The 14,304-nt window shown below is 43.0% G+C and overlaps 1 long non-coding RNA gene across 1 annotated transcript; it reads right to left on the bottom strand.

Annotated features, from left to right (window-relative positions):
• Window positions 1-978: 978 nt before the first annotated feature.
• LOC310866704 lies at window positions 979-12,828 on the bottom strand. The gene is made up of 3 exons (XR_014569947.1): window positions 12,769-12,828; window positions 2,461-2,541; window positions 979-1,000 (listed from the first exon to the last, which is right to left on the bottom strand). It is a non-coding gene; the product is annotated as an uncharacterized lncRNA (long non-coding RNA).
• Window positions 12,829-14,304: the final 1,476 nt, after the last annotated feature.

The raw sequence follows: 14,304 nt of genomic DNA, 5'->3' as shown, positions 1-14,304 counted from the left end.
GCTATATAGACAGTAATCGTGTGAGGTCTGATCTAAATACAGTTTGACTATGCTATATAGACAGTGATGGATGTGAGGTCTGATCTAAATACAGTTTGACTATGCTATATAGACAGTGATGGTGTGAGGTCTGATCTAAATACAGTTTGACTATGCTATATAGACAGTGATGGTGTGAGGTCTGATCTAAATACAGTTTGACTATGCTATATAGACAGTGATGGTGTGAGGTCTGATCTAAATACAGTTTGACTATGCTATATAGACAGTGATGGTGTGAGGTCTGATCTAAATACAGTTTGACTATGCTATATAGACAGTGATGGTGTGAGGTCTGATCTAAATACATTTTGACTATGCTATATAGACAGTGATGGTGTGAGGTGTGATCTCATACAGTTTGACTATGCTATATAACCCATTCTGAACGGGAACCCATTTTGGTGTTAGCATCATGTTGTGCTTTAGCTATTGAAAAATAGCAGATCTACAAGCTCATAGCGCGCCACCGAGTGGCGCGCTACGAGCTTGTAGGTCTGCTATTTTTGAAAAATCGACTGACGACTGACATTTTTAGAATCTGATCTCAGGTCAGAATGGTCACAACCGATCATTCAGAATCCAACGCGGGATCTCCCTCAACCTTTGGGAAGCCCCAAGGCCCCAGCGGTGGGGGCTTGGGGGCATATTTCTTCGCCCCCACCGCTTTCCCCACCGCTTTCCCCACAGATTCCCCCGCCTTTCCGCCCACCCACCCCCCCAACTTTTGCCCCCCAAGCGCCCCGCCGGCCGCCAGCCCCGCCGCCAGCCCCGCCCCCACCACCGCCCCCGTCGCCACCCCCGCCGGTCCTAGTGCTAGTCCTATTCCCGTTCCTATGGCCGCTCCCACCCCGGCAACCACCCCGGCACCCAGCACCTGGCCCGTCGCCATGCCCTTTTTCTTCCCCTTCGCTGCCCCCTTCTCTGCGCCGATCGCTGCTCCGGCCTTCTCTTCTTCTGTCTGGAATGAAGAGACAGAGATGGTGGCCTCAATGATGTGAATTATCCCACGTTAGCATTAATAATCATGAATGCGTTAAGTTAATATATAAAACAGTCGACTAAAAGTAACTAGACCAACACTAAAACATTCCTGGTGACTAAAATGTGACTAAAACTAAACTAAAACTATTGACGAGACTATGACTAAAACTTTGCTGCCAAAAACAACACTGCTACATATAATATGGCTCTAAAGACACTGTAGATTTACAAGACCCAGTGTTGGCAAGTAACTTTTTTCCAGTAATATGTAACTTAACTAGTTACTTTAACATTTTGAGTAATAATATTACATTTACTTTTTTTCAAAAGTAATATTATTACTATTTTCACGAGCCTTGGTGGAACTGTGGGTTTGAGTGTTTATTTATAATGGTAGACTGGGTTGAAGTCAAGTTGCTTTGCAGACTGCTGATCCGCTCTAGATCTAGACTCTAGAGCGGATACGGAAAAGATGCACACTCGTCGGTACGTATGTGTGAAGTATCGGATGCAGAAGGGCGGGCCTTAAACCGTCTGGAACACGGAACAACAACCTAAACTAGTGTGTGTAACTCGTTAGACTGCACTGTTAGAGAGAAGAGACGTAAACAAACAAAGCATGGAGGAGGTGGAGGAGACAGAAACACCGGCACAACAAAGCGTTATAACATTCAATACTTGGAAGTATTCACATTATTTTGAGTATGTCCGTGATCAAGACGAGATAAACATTATTGTCCGCTGCAAGTTGTGCATACGGAATAAGCTATATTCCACGTCGAAATCTACTTATAATCTATGTGTACAAATGGATCCATCATCATGAGTTAAATAAACACTGCAGAATAGGGGAGGGGGGACTGCTAATGTTGAAAATGCAAAGTAAGACTTTTGGTGACAAAATATGCAATTACTGGGGGCGAGAGAAAAAGTAATAAGTAAAGTAATAAGTAACTAGTTACTTTTCTCAGGGAGTAATAAGTAGTGTAACTTTATTACTTTTTTAAAAAGTAATAAGTAATAAGTAGTATATTAGTGTTAAAGTAATATTTTGCCAACACTAAGACCTCAACTGGAGAACAAGACAAGCAACACTATATAGTGACTGGAATAAAGACACAGAGATGGTGGCCTCAATGATGTGAATATAGCATTAATAATCATGACTGCGTTAAGTTAATATATAGGTTTGTCTTAAAATATTTAGACAGCACTTTCTTATCAATGTGCTTGCTTCATTGTGCGTGTATATGCCATCAAATGTAGCTCATGATCATTTGTAAACGTTATGATGGTGTCATATTTATTTATTATGAAATTAAATGTTGGCTGATGTTGATCCTGTCATCAATATCCCCTAGTCATCAATATCCCCTAGTCATCAATATCCCCTAGTCATCCCTTATAGTCATATAGTCATCATAATTATAGTCATACCTTCGGCTTAGATTCACCTCCTCCCCTGGTCTCAACAGATTCCCTGACGTGGTCTTCTGGTCCTTCTGGCTCATATATAGTCTAGAAAAGTGAATAATGAAATATCAAGTTAAAATTCAAGAGGGCAAACAGTAGATGGTGCTGTTTCTCTCTCCTAACAGTTGTGTGCACATTATACTGTACTATATGCTGTACTATATACTGTACTATATACTGTAGCCTACAGTGCACTGTGTAGCCTACATGTATGTATACACCCATATTGTGTTGCTGTGTAGCCTACATGTATATATACACCCATATTGTGTTGCTGTGTAGCCTACATGTATGTATACACCCATATTGTGTTGCTGTGTAGCCTACATGTATATATACACCCATATTGTGTTGCTGTGTAGCCTACATGTATATGTAGCGTGAGGAGGGGGGTGTTTAATGGACAAGTGTGCAATTTGTAAGGACAATGACAGGGAAACATAGCCCTCATGTTGACCCTTGTTTGGACCACTTGCTGAGTGCAGCTTTATGACAAAATCCAGACTTGACCAAGGAGGGCGATTATTTACAAGGGTCACGCTATCTAGTGTGACCACAAGGTTTATTTTCGTGACCGAATACTGACCCCCAAATGAAGAAGGCACATGCGACTGCGCACGCACGCCGAGTTGGGACTTTTGATACACATCACACATGCACCACTGATAAATGTGTATTCAGCAGACACGCACATCTGATGAAAAATGTAATATGCGTATGGTTGATTTCTTGCTGTCCTATTTCATCTTATAACCACAGATTTTTGACAGGGGAAATGCGGCTGCATTTCTGATGTGTGTGTGTGTGTGTGTGTGTGTGTGTGTGTGTGTGTGTGTGTGTGTGTGTGTGTGTGTGTGCGCATCTGTGTCCACACTCATAGGAGTGTGAGAGGGTGAGGGTGACTAGATGGTCGACCGAGATAAGAATGAATAATGACACAAGAAGTTTCCGTTGTGTTGTAAAACTGTCCATTGTTAATTGTTAACGGTTTCGTTAAGATTAGCAGTTTAAGAGCTGGTCTAAACCAGTTGTGGGTAGCTCTCTCTTTTTAATATAATGTGGGTCTAATCAAGACTCCACGCTCTTGTTCAGCGACAGCTCTGTGAAGCAGGTCGCATCAACCCGCTGGCCCACGCGCATGTAGCCTACTCGGCCCAAACAGGACCGCCGCCTATGCGCTCTCTTACGGCAGCTCTGCGGAGCAGGTCGCGACATCTTACACCACGGGCGGGCCTACGCGCAGCTGAGGACAACCGCCTAGTCTAACGGCGATCAGGACGTTAAGAGCAGTCCAGTTTAATGCGAGTTTTACTCTGACAGTGATCGACTTGTTATACTTTAACTAAGAAGTAAAGTTATCCTCGCGCGCAGCATCACCAGCAGGTGAATGAACTTTTCCTGCACAGAAACGCTTGAGGAACCACCGGTGAAGGCAGTGCTACTATACCAGGTGGGTCGGAGACTGTTTGTTAAAACATCCAGCCTCAAAACGACATGGTGATAGAGATCTTAAATATATGTAGTCTAGTTGGAAAGAGAGCTCCCTTTTTATTAGATTATGATATACAACTGAGATCCTTATAGGCACAGCCAACCCACCAAGCAACCAACTCTCTCTCTCTCTCTCTCTCTCTTTGCGAGGCGTATACTCTCCTCTCCTCCCTCCTTCTTGCTGTGTTTAATTTCTTTTATTATTCATGCAAACGTGTTTTAAAAGCGAACCTATTTCAGTTGTGTATTGCGTTCGATCAGACGGGACCAGAGAACGCATTCGCCCTTGATTATACTGTCTGACACATATACTGTGTAGGCTGTATCAACAACGAATCGCGTATACCTGCCTGACTAAACGCAATAAAACAATACGCATTTAATTGTTTCTCTGTGGCTCATGCCCAAATGGAAACAATCTCATGACGTGTTCGCTCATTTGCTATGTGGTTTTCATATCATTTGTAACCAGTAATTGATATAATAAATTACTCCTTTTGATAATACAATCAATCTTCGTTGAAGCAGTTTCTTTGATTCATGGTATTATTGTATATCTGAAGGTTGCTTATGCAAGGGGAAATCTATTGCATCTCATTTATTCACAAGCCGTTCAACAACTCACGTCCGACAGAAGTGACGTTTTTAATGATGCGCTGAAAAGCATTGAATATTCCGATTCATTTTATTATGATTTTGGAATATCATATTGCGGATTAATCATAACCAATTAATCTTACAACCCCAACGTACTACATTATGGTGCCCCCTTGTTTAATGGCGCCCTAATTGACGTTTATGGTGCCCACTTAAATAGGACGGCTTTTGAGGTGATAATGACTCCCCTTTGTATGTGACATCGGTGTACATTTTATATTGAATCAAAGTTCAACGCAACTGTGGCCTTGCTGGCATTGCTGCTCATGTTTCACACGTCGCTGTAAAGGCTGACGTAATAAGCGTTCGACATCCCTAATCGCTACGCCGAACCCTATGCATGGGTGACGGTTTGTGAAAAGGGAAACTAACACGGGTTATACTTACTTGTTTCCTAAGACCCTGTTGTGCTAAGCCACGGACTCGCTATCCGAGAATTAGTCAAACAACGAATCTATATGCTAGTCAGCTTTCAGCTTTGTTCATGTAATGTGTTCATAACTAAGGTGACTGGAACCTGTGTTGTGTAAACGATAGACAATTTAATGTTACACATAGGGTAAGGACAGAAAGACTACGTTAAGTATGACCTTTTAACTTAAATGTTCCCGTAAAGTAGTGTTATTGTGATATTGTTATCGCTGAACCAGGAGTGAACGAGACTAGAGCTAAACGGTGGTTTTCACCGGGTGCTCTATATACTGTTTTTCAGTACACGCCATATTGTGTGTTGTGTGAAGTCACGTGACTCAACTCACCACACACCCCTTTTGTCAGGGACCTGACAAGAAAAAAAGTTAGTCTGCTAGATCGCCATTTTGGTTTTCAGACTATCGTACCTCCCCTAGATAGGAAGTTCCAAGCCGTGACAGGCCAAGAGAGCCGACGGCCAGCCCCTTTGCCCGTACTGTGTGACAATCCCAGCCAACCGCCCATCTAGTGGCCATAGCTGGTGTCACTCTCACAACGGTACGTGCATGTTGCATGGTTACCAAAGCATTGAGACGTTTGGGTCTTGGTGTGTCATGAGTACGCTGTTTTTAAATAACAGCACACACTCACTGGTTCTATTTGCATGCGTTTGTTCACATAGTATCAGCAACCGCATAAGTGCGGAGCTGCTCAATTTGTGGTTTCTTTGAAGTATAGTCTTACTTAGAGACACTGTACTGCTGATTTGATTGTTTGTGCTTTGTGTGGCGGTTTTGTGGTACTACTCCGTTACACTGTTGTATGGTTCAGGTGGAGAAGAGTCATTTTGAATGCACAATGAATGAAACGTTTTGAAAAGTGGGGAAATTTGTTATTTTAAATCTAATTAGGATTGTTTTATCACACCCTGCCATTGCAGAATCCTAGCTTCGCCTGGGGTTTTCACAATTTAAATTCTAAAGAGTTTCAACTGGCTGTGTGATCGTTTGATTAGACCTGTACGGGTTATAATTAGGCGATCGCTTAACCATTATTTTAGCTGGCTCCATTTCGTAAAGGGAAATAATCGACTGGTGGGTTTAATTGACCCGGTGGTTGAATTTAGTTCCTTTTTCGCGAATGATCTTAGTTGCAAGCTGTTAACGATCAGTGACTCTCATTGCTTAATTAATTCCGTTTTGACAAATAGTTTTAATTGAATAGTGGGCTCTTTGCTCATGTTTTCAATTGATTCAGTTTTGACAAATAGCTTTGATTGGGTAAATGAGTTACTTACTCACTGTTTCGATTAAACATTGATACCTGCAACATGTATAAGGCTTTAATTGGATTTCCTTAATTACTTTTTTTAAATAAAAAATAAATTTGGATTAAAATTTATTTTGAATTTTATTTGAATTTTAGTTTTTGAGAATTTTTTTTTTAAGTTTTATTTGCTCTCTTACTTCCTTTTCAAATTATCACTTTGATTCTTTGATGGGAATTAAGAGGGTAAATAAAAGGGGGGTTAATAGGTAAATAATAAATAACAAAACTAAAACAAATATATATCCACTTTGTTTCATTCGTGCGCATTCTTACATTGCTGTTTTTGCTTGATAGACAGTGGAGGGACGCTACTTGTCCATTCTACCTCCCGGTGTCAAACAGCATTGTGGAGTTTTGAGTATTGTTATACTTCCGAGAGCTTTCAAATTACTAAGTGCTAAAACCACAGCAGTCAGAGGGTTAGCATGGATCCAATCATAGCCATGATCAAAGGACTCCAGGTCACCACTGGTCGATTTTTCGATGACACGCCTTGCGTGAATCAATTGGATGTGACCATGACCCACTTGAATGTCCAAACTCTAGCTAATTCACATGCTGAAACCAGAGACTATACTGAAGCCGAACGCGATAAATTAGCTGGACATTTGTTGGGAAATTTAATCCGTTTATGGGAGCTGGATCTTGCGACAGGCAAAGCACTTCGTCAGCAAGTACAGGATTTGACTGATAAGGCCAACCAGACAAGCAGTGACCTCATCAAGGCACAGCTGGAAATAACTCTCTTACAGGGCATTAGTTCCCCACCTTCCCCGCCGGGGATTCCTCCTTTGGGGGGGGGAAATGCCCAGTTGCGGCAGAGTCTGACTTCCCAAGACACACCCATGATGGGTGTGGAAGGAAGGTCTACAGACCCATTGGTGACCGACCGGCTGGATGCCGACGTCACTCTGCGCAAAGTAACAGACTTAGGTTGGTTGAGCCTGACCATTCCGATCATGGGCAAAAGCCCTGCGTTACTGCAGTGGGACCAACGGTCCCCTGATGTGACCACGTCGTTGCCCTCAGGCGCGACCTTTATAGTCTATCAACTGCCCTTAGTGGGCAGGATGGAATTTGATGATCAGGAGCACATGTTGATTTACAACATCTCTCAGGAAGGCACGGCCGCAGCGCACAAGAAGCGCACGGCAACCCTGGCTAGGGTAAACGTGCTCGGTCCTCCACCACTGCCAGAGTTCGACGCAGAAATAACTCAAACTCTGGCACTGGGGGACGCAACCACAGATCCAAAATTCCACACAGATTTTCGGCAGATGTTGTATAAGCACGAGTCTGTCTTTGCCAAGGTTTCTCTCGATTGCGGGTTCACCGACATCTACATGATGGGGACCCCAACGGAACCAGCCCCGCCCTCAGGTGTGAGGCAATGCAAAGTTCCCCTGACTCTGTACGACGAACCTCCGATTGACTATAGTAAACTGGCCCCTGTGGAGAGACATTTCGATCTAGTGTCATTACAGGCGGCTGATCCAGCCCTAGCCCACATGATGGCGCTCCTTGCTGGTGATACCCCATCACCTATCCCAGATGTAGACAGGGACTCCACAGAGTACCTGGCACAACTGCTGTTAGCAAAGGACTGCATGTCACTGAGCGAGGGCCTGTTGGTGTATGCTGTAGACTTATATGCGGCACCGCTTTTGATTATCCCCCAGCACCACAGGGGGATACTATTAAGCTTTGGCCACAACTCAGCAACTGCTGGACATCGGGGTGTCCAGGCAACCTGCGATGTGTTGTGTCAGATAGCTTATTGGCCCAAAATGCACCAAGATGTGGTTGTTTACGTGAGAGGTTGTCTGACTTGCTGTCAGTCCCAAACTTCAAGTCCAAACCCCAGAGTGCCCTCACAAGAGAGGGGAATTAAGTTCCCATGGGCAGACCTCCAGATAGACTGGGTTGGGCCATTTGCCAGATCTTCTCAGGAGAACTTGACAAAAAGCATGGAAGTCAGGAAAGCTTCCTATGACAACACGGCCTCGCAGGGCCAGATCAAATTACACATGCCCCAGACAATCACCGAACTGACCGACTCTGAGACCAAAGCCAAGGCCAGAGAACTCATCGGCATGCACATTGTAGAGCGCTTGGTCGTGTTATATCTAGTCTATTAAGTTTAAACCTTTTTATTATATTACTATAAAAGCTACCTCAAAATGCCTATACAGAATACTGACGCCTATGAGGAAGGGTTGACCTTTTACTCCGCCCTGCTTCAGTGTGAGACATGAGCAAACTACAACCTCACTATAGTGGAACAAAATCCAAACAAATAGATACGTTAATCTGTCACAAATGTAGCTACACTTTTTCTTTTAAATGTTTACTTACATTAGATTTTGAGCCATTTTGCTCCTTATATTTTGTTATCATTTAAGCCTTGTTTTTACCAGACAAAATGTTTACTTACATTAGATTTTGAGCCATTTTGCTCCTTATATTTTTGTTTTCATTTAAGTCTTATTTTTACCAGACAAAATGTTTATTTACACTAGATGTTGAGCCATTTTTGCTCCTTATATCCGGTTATCATTTAACGAAAGTATTATTTCCTTTCTTCTACTCTGGCCCTTGTTCCATTTCCTCTTCTCACTATCACCCTGGTTTGCCAGTCTTTAGACCAGCACAACTTTACAAATAGAAGAGGGAGCTCAGTGTAAAATGACTTAGGAGAAACCATGTCGTTTTGGGTGCATGATGGGTTAAATGAGACTCTGACCCGCCTGCAATGACATGATTGACATTGATGTGTTTTTCCCCTGGGAGCCGGCCGTGCTCAGGAAAAACCTTACACCCACCTGAATGACATTACAGACATCGCTCCCTCCTCCTCTATCATGGATATCATTCCGTGCAGAGCGGAACCTTGCACCACACCTGAAATGACACTGTTGCTTTTCTCTCCTGGGATCGTGCTCGGAAAAAGCTCTCTCTCCCTTTCTCTCACGAATGCTTTCCGGGCAGAGCGAGACCTGGCCTCACCTGAATGACATTGCATACACTGTCGCCTGCTCTCTGTCGCTCTCTCTGCCTCCCTTTTTCCCATGGATGCTGATACAGGCAGAGGAAGCCCTGCACCCAGGTTAATGACATTACAGACACTGCCTCATGCCTCTCTTGTCCCCATGGATGCTGATACAGGCAGAGGAAGCCCTGCACCCAGGTTAATGACATTAAAGACACTACTGGTTCCCCCCGCACCTGGGAGTATGCCAACTCGGGGGGGGGAGCCTCACCTCTCATCACGTCGCACCTGACGCTCACCTGAATGACCTCACATGCCCTGTCAGCGAGGGTTTTATCTTTTCTCCTCATCCCTTACCCAAGAGAAAGCCACGAACATTGACAACACATTGGCCTCAAATTGACAACTTGTCACAAATGAAATGCGGGATATGGAAATAGGCCAAATGAAGGTCCACAGACGTTGTCTCGTGTCCCCTCATGTGTCCTAAGGGGGGATTATGTAGCGTGAGGAGGGGGGTGTTTAATGGACAAGTGTGCAATTTGTAAGGACAATGACAGGGAAACATAGCCCTCATGTTGACCCTTGTTTGGACCACTTGCTGAGTGCAGCTTTATGACAAAATCCAGACTTGACCAAGGAGGGCGATTATTTACAAGGGTCACGCTATCTAGTGTGACCACAAGGTTTATTTTCGTGACCGAATACTGACCCCCAAATGAAGAAGGCACATGCGACTGCGCACGCACGCCGAGTTGGGACTTTTGATACACATCACACATGCACCACTGATAAATGTGTATTCAGCAGACACGCACATCTGATGAAAAATGTAATATGCGTATGGTTGATTTCTTGCTGTCCTATTTCATCTTATAACCACAGATTTTTGACAGGGGAAATGCGGCTGCATTTCTGATGTGTGTGTGTGTGTGTGTGTGTGTGTGTGTGTGTGTGTGTGTGTGTGTGTGTGTGTGTGTGTGCGCATCTGTGTCCACACTCATAGGAGTGTGAGAGGGTGAGGGTGACTAGATGGTCGACCGAGATAAGAATGAATAATGACACAAGAAGTTTCCGTTGTGTTGTAAAACTGTCCATTGTTAATTGTTAACGGTTTCGTTAAGATTAGCAGTTTAAGAGCTGGTCTAAACCAGTTGTGGGTAGCTCTCTCTTTTTAATATAATGTGGGTCTAATCAAGACTCCACGCTCTTGTTCAGCGACAGCTCTGTGAAGCAGGTCGCATCAACCCGCTGGCCCACGCGCATGTAGCCTACTCGGCCCAAACAGGACCGCCGCCTATGCGCTCTCTTACGGCAGCTCTGCGGAGCAGGTCGCGACATCTTACACCACGGGCGGGCCTACGCGCAGCTGAGGACAACCGCCTAGTCTAACGGCGATCAGGACGTTAAGAGCAGTCCAGTTTAATGCGAGTTTTACTCTGACAGTGATCGACTTGTTATACTTTAACTAAGAAGTAAAGTTATCCTCGCGCGCAGCATCACCAGCAGGTGAATGAACTTTTCCTGCACAGAAACGCTTGAGGAACCACCGGTGAAGGCAGTGCTACTATACCAGGTGGGTCGGAGACTGTTTGTTAAAACATCCAGCCTCAAAACGACATGGTGATAGAGATCTTAAATATATGTAGTCTAGTTGGAAAGAGAGCTCCCTTTTTATTAGATTATGATATACAACTGAGATCCTTATAGGCACAGCCAACCCACCAAGCAACCAACTCTCTCTCTCTCTCTCTCTCTCTTTGCGAGGCGTATACTCTCCTCTCCTCCCTCCTTCTTGCTGTGTTTAATTTCTTTTATTATTCATGCAAACGTGTTTTAAAAGCGAACCTATTTCAGTTGTGTATTGCGTTCGATCAGACGGGACCAGAGAACGCATTCGCCCTTGATTATACTGTCTGACACATATACTGTGTAGGCTGTATCAACAACGAATCGCGTATACCTGCCTGACTAAACGCAATAAAACAATACGCATTTAATTGTTTCTCTGTGGCTCATGCCCAAATGGAAACAATCTCATGACGTGTTCGCTCATTTGCTATGTGGTTTTCATATCATTTGTAACCAGTAATTGATATAATAAATTACTCCTTTTGATAATACAATCAATCTTCGTTGAAGCAGTTTCTTTGATTCATGGTATTATTGTATATCTGAAGGTTGCTTATGCAAGGGGAAATCTATTGCATCTCATTTATTCACAAGCCGTTCAACAACTCACGTCCGACAGAAGTGACGTTTTTAATGATGCGCTGAAAAGCATTGAATATTCCGATTCATTTTATTATGATTTTGGAATATCATATTGCGGATTAATCATAACCAATTAATCTTACAACCCCAACGTACTACATATATATACACCCATATTGTGTTGCTGTGTAGCCTACATGTATGTATACACCCATATTGTGTTGCTGTGTAGCCTACATGTATATATACACCCATATTGTGTTGCTGTGTAGCCTACATGTATGTATACACCCATATTGTGTTGCTGTGTAGCCTACATGTATATATACACCCATATTGTGTTGCTGTGTAGCCTACATGTATGTATACACCCATATTGTGTTGCTGTGTAGCCTACATGTATGTATACACCCATATTGTGTTGCTGTGTAGCCTACATGTATGTATACACCCATATTGTGTTGCTGTGTAGCCTACATGTATGTATACACCCATATTGTGCTGAATATGAAACGACCTTTCAAGAGTCATTAGTGGAAAAAGAACATTGAAGTATAGTCTCTAGTCCCCCATTATAATGTATATGTATAATATATATATATATATATATATATATATAAAGTATAGTCTCTAGTCCCCCATTATAATGTATATATATAATATATACAATATAGTCTTTGTAGGATATTTCCATTGAGGAAAAAAAAACATAGTCTTATATTTTTTATATTTTATTCTATTAGTACTAGCCTTAATGTATTTTAGATTTTACTTCCAAAAAATAGGTATTATTACTGCTGCTGTGGAAAAGAGTCATCTAGTCAGCAACCGTCCTCTTATTCCCATGGATTGGATCCACCCCTCTCTCACCTGCTCTGGCCCATAGCTCTAAATGCAACGCATTAGAGCTATATGGACCAGAGCTACCCTCTCACCTGCTCTGGTCCATAGCTCTAAATGCAAAGCATTAGAGCTATGGGTCGGAGCTACCCTCTCACACACTCCCAACCCTGTGTGTGTCCTAAAGAACTCTGCAATGTGTAAAGGAGACAAACTAAACTATAAGCATTACACTTAAGATATAACCATGAAGAAGAACCTTTGACCTTCAACGCGTGCCTTGCAGAGCACAGTGGTCAGAGCCAGACATATAAGCAGAAGGGTGATAGCTCTGGTCTTACCTTGCAGAGCACAGTGCTCAGAGCCACACATAGAAGCAGAAGGGTGATAGCTCTGGTCTTACCTTGCAGAGCACAGTGCTCAGAGACACACATAGAAGCAGAAGGGTGATAGCTCTGGTCTTCTCCATGGTGGACAATCAGCTGGACGAGTCCTCCAAAGTGTTGATGATCTGTCAGGGATGACGTCCTCCTCGGTGACTGAAGTCAAGGTTCTGGAAGAGCCTCTGGAAACACAGCTCCTTGTGATCTCTCTCTTATACAGGCTTTCATCAGACAAGGTACGACGCGCTATCGCACATTTGCATGAGGCACGTGAGGAGAGCTGGGGGAGAGTTTTATCGCAAACACAGATGTCCAGCTTTGCCTTTATATGAACACGTGTACTGTCTACTTTACACGTGGTCACGTGACGTCCCTCTCCTGTTTTTCATGGAAATTCTACAGAAACACTGTTGGTCTTTGTTCTGGTCTGCATTCCCTTGGTCTGACCGCACACTTTCATTATACATGTATCTCTACAGAGGGTCTGCGCATGCAGTCCTGTTTCTCTACAGAGGGTCTGCGCATGCAGTCCTGTTTCTCTATAGAGGGTCTGCGCATGCAGTCCTGTTTCTCTACAGAGGGTCTGCGCATGCAGTCCTGTTTCTCTATAGAGGGAATGCGCATACAGTCCTGTTTCTCTACAGAGGGTCTGCGCATGCAGTCCTGTTTCTCTACAGAGGGTCTGCGCATGCAGTCCTGTTTCTCTACAGAGGGTCTGCGCATGCAGTCCTGTTTCTCTATAGAGGGTCTGCGCATGCATAAAGTCCTGTATCTCTGGGAATGCGCATGCATAAAGTCCTGCATCTCTGGGAATGCGCATGCATAAAGTCCTGCATCTCTGGGAATGCGCATGCATAAAGTGAATGGCAGATCGAGTGGCAAAGTTAATGTTGTTTAAAGTCATTTAATGCAATAAAATAGGACTTTATTCTGTTTGCATGTCGAGGCCAGAAAGCAGTTTTTTGCCACTCAGTGGAAAATAGCAGACCTACAAGCTCGTAGCGCGGAGCTCGGTGCCGAGCTACGAGCTTGTTGTAGAAATGTATAGTGCAAATCTTTGAATATATATTCTTTCAGAGTGAACGTTTTTAACTCAAATGTTTGCTTGTTGATTGTATTGTAATGGTGGTTTGTATTGTAATGTAATTGTAATTGTATTGTAATTGTAATTGTATTGTAATGGTGGTTTGTATTGTATTGTAATTGTATTGTAATGGTGGTTTGTATTGTATTGTATTGTATTGTATTGTATTGTAATTGTATTGTATTGTATTGTAATGTATTGTATTGTATTGTATTGTATTGTATTGTATTGTAATGGTGGTTTGTATTGTATTGTAATTGTAATTGTATTGTAATGGTGGTTTGTATTGTATTGTAATTGTAATTGTATTGTAATGGTGGTTTGTATTGTATTGTATTGTATTGTATTGTATTGTATTGTAATTGTAATTGTAATTGTAATTGTAATTGTATTGTAATGGTGGTTTGTAT

This window comes from Protomyctophum parallelum, assembly GCF_964188405.1.
Source record: "Protomyctophum parallelum genome assembly, chromosome: 11".
Classification (NCBI taxonomy): Eukaryota; Metazoa; Chordata; class Actinopteri; order Myctophiformes; family Myctophidae; genus Protomyctophum; species Protomyctophum parallelum.
The sequence above is the reverse complement of the archived record's forward strand: the minus strand, read 5'-3'. Positions and strand labels throughout refer to the sequence as shown.